The sequence below is a fragment of the Capsicum annuum genome, unplaced genomic scaffold (genome assembly GCF_002878395.1).
Source record: "Capsicum annuum cultivar UCD-10X-F1 unplaced genomic scaffold, UCD10Xv1.1 ctg2800, whole genome shotgun sequence".
NCBI lineage: Eukaryota > Viridiplantae > Streptophyta > Magnoliopsida > Solanales > Solanaceae > Capsicum > Capsicum annuum.
Window position 1 is genome coordinate 566,352 of NW_025834406.1, and position 11,910 is coordinate 578,261.

Here is an 11,910-nt window from a genome sequence, read left to right on the forward strand (position 1 = left end):
GATAGCTTGGCACCTTGAAGAGACTTCTGAAAAGGGAAAAGTGAAGGTTTAGCAGTTTGTGAGCTTTATTTGATTTTGAGGTAGGTTAGGCTTGCTTCTTGTTAGATTGTACTTTTTTATTGTATGATTGTGATATCATGACAAGATTGAGAGGGATTTTAGGAGGTTGAATTGATAAATGGTAATCTTTGGGATTAGTTAAACTATGTAGACCATTTGAACTCATATTATGGGATTCTTGACTTGTATCCTAGGACCGTGGCCTTTTGGACTTGTTATCTCATGGATAGCATGAGAATGCTCTAGTTGTACACTCATGTTAAGAGTAAGGGGACCTTAGTTGTCCATAGTGGTGAAATTGCCTTAATTGTTTTGGATAAGTTAAGGGTGATGCTTGAGGAAGAACTATACCATAGAACTATTGTGGATTGATAAACATCAAAGACATGATTTGGATAACTTAGCTTAGTCCTAGGTAGAAGTTAGACTTGAAGTGAAATTTGGGATCTTAGTAGTGGAACTTGGCCCACCATAAGCTTGGATTATGTAGGTTCCTTAAAAACCTAGGTGATTGTTAAATGCCTAGAATATGCCTTTAGTAGTATGATGGCTAACTTTCAGTAAAAGAATTATCCATGATGTTGGTATTGGAAGTAATGTTCTTGTTGACATATTAAATCATTGAAAATGCTTAGATAGAAATGGAATGCCTTAAAAATTGAGCCAATGACTATGTCATCACATGAATCATTAACTAGAATACTATGTGGGCTTGGGATTATGTTATTAGTCATATTATGTTCAAGTCTAGTGACTAAACTAGTGTTTAGGCTAAAGATCCCTCATGTGCTAATATTGTGAGCCATAATGATAAAAGGTCTCTAGTAAGTATATCCTTGGCCTTAGAAGTGGGCATGCTACTAATTATGTTGAACCCTATAATGCATTGAATGTCCATGCCATATAGATACATCCATACATCTATTTATAGATTGTTTATGGAAATGAATGATGAGATACGAAGGTATGACCCCCCCTCCTTTACTTTTTCTTTACATTAGCCCACGTGGGACTTGCTAATTATTGTTGAATTAATTTAATATATATATATATATATATATATATGTTGATATTATTGATACCAGTTTCGAGTGAAGAGGATATGTGGATATTATTATACCCGGTTCCAATCTGGAGGATATGTTGATAGTATTGATACATGGTTCAAGTTTGGAGAATATGTAGATATTATTTATACCCGGTTTGAGTCCAGAGAAAAGTTGATATTTGTAACGCCCCGAAATTGGGTCCCGAGACGTCACACGGTGCTTAGGGTCACAAGTGACCCCAAGCTAACCCTTCTACTGGCATATCTCATAAGCAACTGAATAAGAAGTACAAATATATATGCAAATCTGCGGAAAATAACTCTTTTTGAATTTGATCAATACAATACTAAAGTTACAAGATTTCAATTCTGCCTTTACAACCATAACCGAAATGAAATGCATCAACTTCTACTGAATGTCTATGAAGCCTCAACTAGTACTGACTGTAGGTAGCCGGGTCATGACTTCCGACTAAACCAACTCAAGCCCCTCAATCAAAAGGACACATCACCTGCTGACTGGATGCCGCTAACTGACTGGATTTGAAGGTACACGCTATACCTTGTACCTACATTCTGAGAAAATGTAGCCCACTCACGAGTGTGTGTAGGTCAGTACCATCAAAATATACCGAGCATATGGGGGTGAAATGCATATATAAAATAATATCTTAATAATATCAGAGTTTATAAAATTATGCATGCTGATATAAATGACTCACTTAGCTCGAATTAAAATCATCATAATCATAAGAGAGTAAAATAAATCGGGTGAAACATGTGAGTCATCATAATATATCTCAATTCACTTCTATCTCTATTATAAATCACCAAAGCAATCAAATCTCATAACGATTCTCTTTGGAATATATGTTCATTAAATCTTTCCAAAACAATGGCTTTCTCAAACTCAGTCTTTCAAACAAATATATTCTCATCTTAGATAGAAGAATAAGACTTTTCATATTAGATAGGAGAATACACACACACATTGGAAGTCTCTTATAACCGACATAAATTATGTGAGCTACATGGAGTCCAACATCTAACCCATATTGGGGAGAGTTGTCCTATCCTTTCCATTGGAGTAGGACATTAATCATTCATTCACTAGTGATCACTATATCATTCAGCCTTAGGCTCACATCCTATGGGGGCACGTAGTTCTAGGGAAGTACCAATCATAGCTATACCTCCCATTCAGTGCTAAAGACTACTCCTGGACTTAGCTCAAATCATTTCACAAGAAAATCCACAACAACACAATTCAACAATTCATAACGGGAGCCATCGTGCTACCCCTTTTTCATAATCAGTCAAAATGTGGATTTCTTTTCTCATTCGAGTTCAAAAAAACTCTTTCAAGACCAAAAGGTCAAATCATTCTCATCTCAAGGTGTATATAACACATTACTTCTTAAAAATTCATAATCTCAAATAGGGGGTTCAAAATCCATAATTCAACACTTGAGCAAAACATTTCAAGATTTATACTTTATGTAGCAACATGTATAATTCATACCGAAATCTGGAAATTCAACTTAAATCATGAATATTCACATTAAGCTTACGGAATTCATCTTTAAAACATCAAAATATCATAGTTTCTTTAACAAGAATATTTCCATATAAAATTCACAAGTAAAGCATGTAAAATCATGTGTCTTCATAAAATAATATAAATTTTGGGCACAAGAACAAAAGGATGTTCTTGTTGATATCCCCACATACCTCTATACTAACAAAATTATTGAAAGATTGGACCTTCAAATCTTGATTGTGCAACCCTAATTGTTTTTCTCTTATTGTGCTCTTGAATGATGTGCTTAGACTGATAATAGGGTTATGATGTGTTTAGGAGCAGTTAAATTCGTAGGGTTATGTTTAAGGATGTGTAAGGAATGTTAAAAGGCTTAGTTATCCTCGAAATTACTCAAAAATAGAGTGTTTTTGTTTCTGAAACCCTAAGTGTGCATTGTACACCTGATCTCATATGCTAGGGTATGCGCTACACACCTTATCGCACAAGCTAAGGTATGGGTCGCATACCTTATCGCACATCCATACTGCCTCTCACAAAAATGGGCATAACTCATCACTCGGGTATTCGATTTTTGCGAAATTGGTATCGTTGGAAATCTAATTCAATTATCTACAATTTTATAGGTCTTGGATGAAAAATTCCATGTATATTAAGAGATATACACGTTTGATGTAGACCCTTGTAGAATCGAATATCAAATGTTAGACAAATCAAATGGTCTTAGCTCAACTTGGCTCTAAATGATTTATATGAATATTGTTGACCTCAAGAGCACTTCGCATACTAGGATAAAGATCATAAAACTTGTATTCACATTCAACTCATTTGGATTAGAGCTTAGACGCGCTGGAATGACGGTTAGAATTCTAGCACGAAAATATGGGGTATTATAATATTATTGATACCGGTTTGGGTTCGGAGGATATGATGGTGATATTGTTGCGCGGTTTGAGTCCAGAGGATATGATGGTGATATTGTTTCCTGGTTTGAGTTCGGAGGATATGATAATGCAATTAATGATAAGTACTTATATAAATATGGTTATGCATTTTATGATTACATCCGTATGTGCATTAAGGGTACAGTGTCATCCTTAGGATGTCAAATTTTTCTCACTAATTCAAATCACTTCATAAGTGAAGAAATTCATCTTATTACTAACTAGTAAGTAGAAATGGATTACGTCAGATAATGAATCGAGACCAGTCAAAGAGATGGAGATTTATTACAAGTCTCAAATCCACCTAGCAAATATTACTAGTATTAAACAATGGTTAATTTAAAATGTTTGTAGTTGAAACAAGCCATGTGGTGATTAGTGACTTTTATACAATTATCTTACTTAAAGAATAGAAAACCAATGGACTAGTGAATGACTCTTTCCTAGCTAAAATGTGGTAATTAGTAAATGTGGTTGATGCATAGCTAATGGAAGGGATGATATGGAATTACGACCTATTGGTGATGTTAGTTTCTAAGAGAAATTTGGAAAGATGCCCAATTGTTGATAAATGCGGAATTTGTGTTGGATTATGTTTGAGACTTGGTTATGGTGGTAGATATACATTTTTATTATCTTCTTGGGTGTACTCTCCAGTGGTATGGGATGCCGTGATGGGTTGTTTTACTTTGTGTTATAGTTGGTGTATGGGCGCCAACTTTGTATTTAAGTGGTTATGACTGTATTGGTGTTGATTTATGCTTTTTGATCATTTACTTCCTACATATGATGGACTTGGTGTGAATTAAAGCAATATGTCATATTATTGTTCTAGTTTGATTACTTATTATATACAGTGACATTGAAGAGGATTTAGGTTTGATTTTGCACCCTAACTTATATATGTTATCTTGCATTATATCTCCTTTATATTATGATTTAGCTCAGTTGACCGATGATGCCTATGAGTACTCATTATTTTTGTACTCACACTACACTTCTATACCTTTTTGGTGCATATCTGAGTACTCAGTTATCGTCATTGAGCTGAGTTTGTGCGGTGTTGATCTTCCGGAGATAGGGTGAGCTCTTGGAATTTTGAGCCATCTATTTCCCTCTATCTTTAGTTCAGTTTAAGTGATCAACACAGATGTATTGACTATTTTAGGTTTTTGGGTTGTATTTCCTACTGTCATACTTAGATGATCTTGTACTGATATTACCAGGCCGTGGGGTTTGGTATCCATGTTAACTATTTTCTTTATGTTAGAACATTGTTGATTATGACTCATGTTCATATCTTTTGCCCAATTGGGCATTTCTACCGATGTAACCCATGCGGTAGCTCCAGGTTACGGTGTTGGCTTACCTACTGGTGGGATTTGGTAGGTGCCATCATGACTTGTAAATCGGGTCATGACAGAATACATCATAGAGATTAGTCTAATCAGTAGAAGAGAGAGAAGTAATGCTCCGAACATCAGAAGCTCACCTGGAATCTTTGATCCATAGCTGCTCCGCACAATGCACATCCCAATGATGAGAACTTGTACTATAATCTGTAAGCTATAGAACTGTAGTATGAGTACCAAAAATGTAGTACTATGTAGGCAACTACCGACTGAGCTCCAAAGATAATTCAAATATAGATAACATGCAATCAGGAATATAAACTAGAGGCAACTACCCAGGAAGCTAACATAATAAAGCTAGAGAGGCAATAAGTATAAATTGTCCAATTCTAGCCATATTCAGGAACTAAAGCACCATACCATACATTACACGCCAATATACAAATAAAGGGTAGAAGAAGTACATATAATAGTATACAAGGCCAAGGAATACATATACAGTATAAATAAGTAGGGGAAGAAAGAGATATACAGTAGTATCAAAACTATATATATATAGGTATACTAGGTTATCTCAAATGTAAAACCTAAGGCTGTCTGCCTAACTTTTCCAAAAAAATCCTAACCAAGTAGGAAAGCTAATACTAGCATGAGCTAGGCCTATAGTCACAATGTCTAACCTTGAGTACACTATCCATAATATAAATAACTGTAGAAAGAAAAAGAGTTAAAATCATACCTCCAACGTCAATATTAATCCATAATTAGCCTACCATAAGCAAACCATAAAAACAACAATAAAGTAATCTTCTAGTTCAGACAAACAATACCTAATTAGGACCCCATAAAGCCGGAAGGTTCAATCAACACTCAGCATATGATGATCTTATCTTATACCTATGCAACCCCCATAAGGATGATATATATAGGCACCAAACAATATACTGGTGATAGGAAGTGCATATGAATGAATGAATGCAAATTAAATCCATAGTGTCATGACCCAATTTGCGCGTCATGATGGCACCTACTGAATACCCACCAGTAGGTAAGACAACAACATAACTCAGAGCTAATGCAATGTGTTAATATGATAAGAAATGCGCAACATAGGCTAAATTCAAGTACATCAATTGTAAACATAAGGGTTCTGGATAGAATGAATAGTCAAACAAGATACCAATCCCAAAACTTGGTAGAGTTAGTACAAGAGCATCTCATAGTATCAATACAACTCCAAATCTAGAATAGTCAATACATTTGTCTCGAATACTAAAGACTGAATACAAGTTATAGAAGGAAAATGGGCGACTCAAACTCCATGAGCTCGCCCTTTCTCCAAAAATCAATCACCGCATGGGCAACAATAAATGGTGACAGCTAATACTCAGATCTGCACAAAAATGGTACAAATGACCAAAACAACGGGTATTTAGTAGGCATCATCGGCCAACTGAGCTAAGTCATAATATAAAGACAATATAATGCAAGATAATCATAACTAAGTCAAGTTATAGAATCAAACTTGAATCATCTCCATCATCACTGTATATAATAAGTAATCAAATCAGAATAATAGTATAACATAAGGCATCAATACATGCCAATATTACCGTACATAAGAATTAGACAGTTTGAAATCATACACATCATAAACATTAACACAAGTATTCACAAGTACAAAGTTACATCCAATACGCCAAATGGTGTATAAAGTAAAGAACTCATCACGACATCTTATACCATCGAAGAGTACACCCAACAGAAACATAAGGAAATTAAGTCAACAATAATTCCAACTTCCTCATTGTTCCCTAGTTTTCCACAAATTCCATCAATCGACCATTTTCCAACTTTCACAATGATCATCTGTGTTCGTAATTGAATAACATGTACTAAAAACTCATAACCACAATAATAATAATTATATCACCCGACAACAATATCATTAATATACACTAATAGATCCTTCTTAGCTAGCGAATGCTTATAGCTAATCCAATTGCTCGCTAGTCATCATATAACCTCTAATTATTATCTATCCATTATTCCTTATATAATCGCTATTCATGGATCAATGACTAACCCTTATTCACTAACTAGCCAATATATTACATACAGTAAAGATTCACCACTAGAACATATTCATCAACTAACCAATACTTATTTCTAGCGATCATAATTCTTGTAGTTATAATTTTTCAAATGGCCGCTAATCAACATTTATTGACATTCATCCATTAACTAATAGTTTTTATTAATTAAAATCTTTAACCGACAATCCCCGTTTAATAACTATCTACATCATAGACTTAGTCATCAATAGCAACTAATCATCACCTTCGCTAAACCCATTACACTAATCTCCATAACAATATAATCATCACTAAGGTTCACTAGTCCATTAGTCAATATTAGCCACTTAATCAATATCCACCACTTATCATGTTTTCAACCTTATTTTAACATCTATACCTTTTCATATCTTAACTCATTATAAGACTATAACTAACATCTCTAATAACAGCATTATACCTAACTACACAAAAGCATAAATAAGCATATAATTGCCATACACAGGGCTAGCCAGGATCTAACCATTAGATGTATACACAAGAAAATCAATAATTATCCTTCTATCTTGTCGGGTATTATCATATCATATTAGTATCCTCCGTCCTTGTTGGGTATCATAATATCATCATAGTAGACTCAAGAGTTGCCGAGTATCATTATATTATCATTGTATCCTCCGACCTTGCCGGGTATCATCATAGTATTCTCCAGCCTTGTCGGGTATCAATATAACATCCCAATATCGTTCAAACTGGTTGGGTATCATCATATCATCCCACTATCATCCAGCCATACCGTGTATTATCATATCATCGCAATATCCTCAGGCATTGTCAAGTATCATCATATAATCACATTATCATCCGGATGCACCCGATATCATCATATCATCATAATATCCTCTGGCCTTGCCGGGCATTAATATATCATCATGTGTACTCTATCCTTACCAGGTACCAATATATCATCACAATACACAAATTAATATCATTAATAAATGACAAGTCCCATGAGTTCTAAAGTAAATAACAAGCCCCACGAGGAATAAAGTACATGACAAGCCCCACGAGGGATAAATTAAATGACAAGCCCCATGAGGGATAAAGTAAATGACAAGCTCCATGAGGGCTAACATAAATTAATATAAAGGAAAAACAAAGAAGAGAATACGACCATAATCTAAAATTCATCATTAATATCATTTCATCAATAGAGATATGTATATGTAACATGAATATAAACTTTCATCAGGGGTTCCTAGAAACTTATAACTTCAATACCAACATCTTCCTCCATCTCATACCAGAGAGATGGGTATGTTGATATGTATAATAAGTGGTAAAAACATGAACATAAATAGTCGTATAAGGAGATATCTTGATTCCAATCATAATTTATATAATAACTCTACATATAATCAACAAGAATTCCTTCAAACACCATTAACATTATCTTCTCCAATATTGATAATAAGGAAGATTTCCAATATGAGTATTAGGATAATTAATATGCATGACCATAACATGAGCAATAGCAGTATCAATGGCATAATCTATAGCTTGTTCATAACATAGTCAATAGCGTCATATATGTCTTAGGCCATTTTTTAGTCAAGGGCTTATTTGATATCATGTTCGTTAGCCCAAACAATAGTCAATGAAAATAACATAATTAATAGCTCGACATAAGCTATAGCCAATTGTATATACAAAGGCATAGTCACTTGGGCATTAATAACCAAGCCATTCCTTATAACTAACAAGTACCAAGAGTCATAAATATTGCCTTAAGAGGGCACTCTTTAGTAAATTACTAAGCTTAAGGGCTTAAGAGAGCTAATCATAAGTTTGGCCATAAGGTGGGTCAACAAGTCCACATCTCAATTCCCAAATACATTCTAAGTAAATTTATAACCTGGACTAGGATAAAGTATCTAAATAAACTCTTAGATGTATAACAAGCCATCATAGGCCCTAAGGTAGACATTCTACTCAAACACTTTTACCAAGTCCATTGAAGCTAAGGCAAGTTTCTCTAGCATAAACAACTAAGGTCAGCTTATTTTAAGTATGAGAAACTAGAGAATTTCACCTAATGTCAATTATTCTAAGGCATTCTCATGATAAACATGATTAATAAAATCCAGTCCACCTAATATATAGGAAACAAGTCAAGCTTTTCAATTCTAAGATTCACATAGCCTAAATAATCCAATAAACCTAAGTGCTGAATCTCATTAATCCAATACTTAAAGAGCATCCCAATATAATAAGATATCACAATTATACTATAACATAGCTCAATCTAACTAGGAGTATGCCTAGCCTATCTTCACTCCATGAAAGCTCACGAATTGCTAGACCTTCACTCTCCTCTTTTATGAACCTTCTTTAAGGTACCAAGCTATTAAAAATACAATATACACATCAGTACATGAATATCAATACCCATATTGCACCATTGTGCTTTGGGTCCAACAATGACATAAAAATGTAACAGCCCGACGTCTTCTTAGCTAAATTTCATTTATGGAAAGTCTAAGCATTATATTTTAGAATGATCTAAATTATTTTTCATGTGGAATTTCCTAGATTTCAACCTTTTATTATGTAGATGACTCAATTATCTTTCTAACGATATACGATTCGTCCAAAATAGACCCTCGGTGAAGAAGTTTTGAATAATTTAAAGTTCCAGTTGTAAACATCGTCATTTTGGTGTCTAGCGCATCGCGGAGAGGGTCAAATTGACAATCGTCAAAGTCCAGCAGGGCTCTATGATGGTGGCACATCGTGGAGGCACTCAATTTCCACTCGTCGAATTCCAGTAAACCACCGTGATTGTGGCACGTCACAGTGGTACCCAAAATCGGGTTTTTAAGTTCAAATTTCCGATTCCATTTAGGAGTTATTAAGGGTAATTTTAAATTTTTCCTAGACTTTAAAATCATTCAAATAAAGAATTTAGGGTATGTTTGAGCAACTTAACCCTACTTTCATCAAAATCATCAAGAATCCTCTCTAGAGTTCAAACAAGAACTTCAAGAAACTCAAGATTCAACCGTGGGTTTTCAAAATCGATTGAAGATTCGAAATCCCCGGATCATAGGCTTCAAGAAACACCTATTGTTTTTTTATTTTGATGTACGTGGGGTTTTTCTAAAAATCTCATGGGCATAGAAATCATGATTTTAAGAAAGGGATTTTCAGATTTATGAATACATTCATATTTTAGAATTCTTGACGATATTGTTTTGGTATTTTGACCTTCCCCAGATTGATTTGAAATTATATATATATGTATGCATATGCTTCATGATCTATGAATAAATTGAGAGCATGACTCACATGAATCCCTCTCTTGGTATGATTTTTCCAATTTTCTTATGATATAGATTGTTTTGAATGTATCTTGAAAAACATGATATGAAATATCTTAATTAATGCTACAAATTGATTTATAGTTTTGAATTCGAAAGAGAGGGTTGTGCATATTGATAAATGTTGAAAATTTCATATAATGAAAGAGTGCATGATTTTTCCAAAAGAACATGACCACCATATGTTTGAACAATCTCAGTATAGTTTTGACTTGTGTTCTCGAAACATGAAATCTTTTATATTGTTTGCATGTTTGGGTGGTCTGAACTGTGTTTTAATGAAAAAATTATGCATGATGTATTATGGCTCAAAAATAGGACTTGCAAGTCTTGGTGTGACGACACCAATTCAGATTATGCCATGATAATTCAGAACAGATTTAATGCATGTTTGAAATCAGACTTTTTAGATGTTGAAACTAGAAACATGCATGATTTAGAATAGGATAAAATTGGGCATAAAGAGAGTTTAGGTGGTTCCCTAAAGAAGACGTGAGTATTAAATAACTTATCGCCCAAAACCATGATTTGCCGATCCAAGTTTGTTTATTATGCTAGCCTAGAGCCTTGTGGCGTATCAGTTTCAGGAACTCCAACCCTTCCAGCACACTTGGGTTGGGGGTTTCCCCGCCGAGTCAATGGTGGATTCCATACCATCTGCGGAATATCAAAATTGTAGGGGAGTGCCACCTAACTCAGAAGTAATATACAGATCAAAACTTGCATTGATAGGCAGGTTACATATTTTGCAGAAATATGCCCATGCGTTTTGAAAGACACTTGATGTATAATGTTTTGACAAATTTGTTTCCCAAACTATTTTATTTACATATAAGCTTTATTTTGGATTTATTTGCATACCAGTACATCTGTATTGACCCCTCCTCCTCTCTCTAGGTTCTAAGGCTCAGTCTAGGGTTCCAGAAAGGCAGTAGATTTGTCAGATAGAGTTGCAGTGATTAGTTGGTGAGCCTTATCTATTCCAGAAGGTCCGTCTTTTAGATTATGTCCCTTATTTTCATTTTGGTCTATTGGGGGCCTTGTCCCAATTTTCAGATAGTTGTCAGATTTTCCTCTAGTAGAGATTTCATAGACCGAGTCAGATGTTATTAGATGTATTTGATTTTCAATTTTCATACTTATGCTAAATTTAGAATTAATCTTGTTTCTGTAGCAGATTATGTTTCTCTCAACTTATTTATTTATATGAATGTGTGCATGCTTACCGGATAGAGAGAAACATTTCAGGCACTCAGGGTGTGGGATGTCCATAATGGCCAGGCCCTAGTTCGGGTCATGACAAACTTTGTATCAAAGCACGATTCATGGTCCCAGGGTGTCTGCGAAATCGCGTCGGGTAGAGTCTTATTTATAAGTGTGTAGCGTGCCACACTTATAAGTTAGAGGCTACTAGACGTTTAGGAATATTTCTCTTCTTTGTGATTTAGTTCATGCTTCAGAGTCTAATCTGTCCCCTAATCAATGATTTCTTGCTTTTCAGAAAAGCCAGT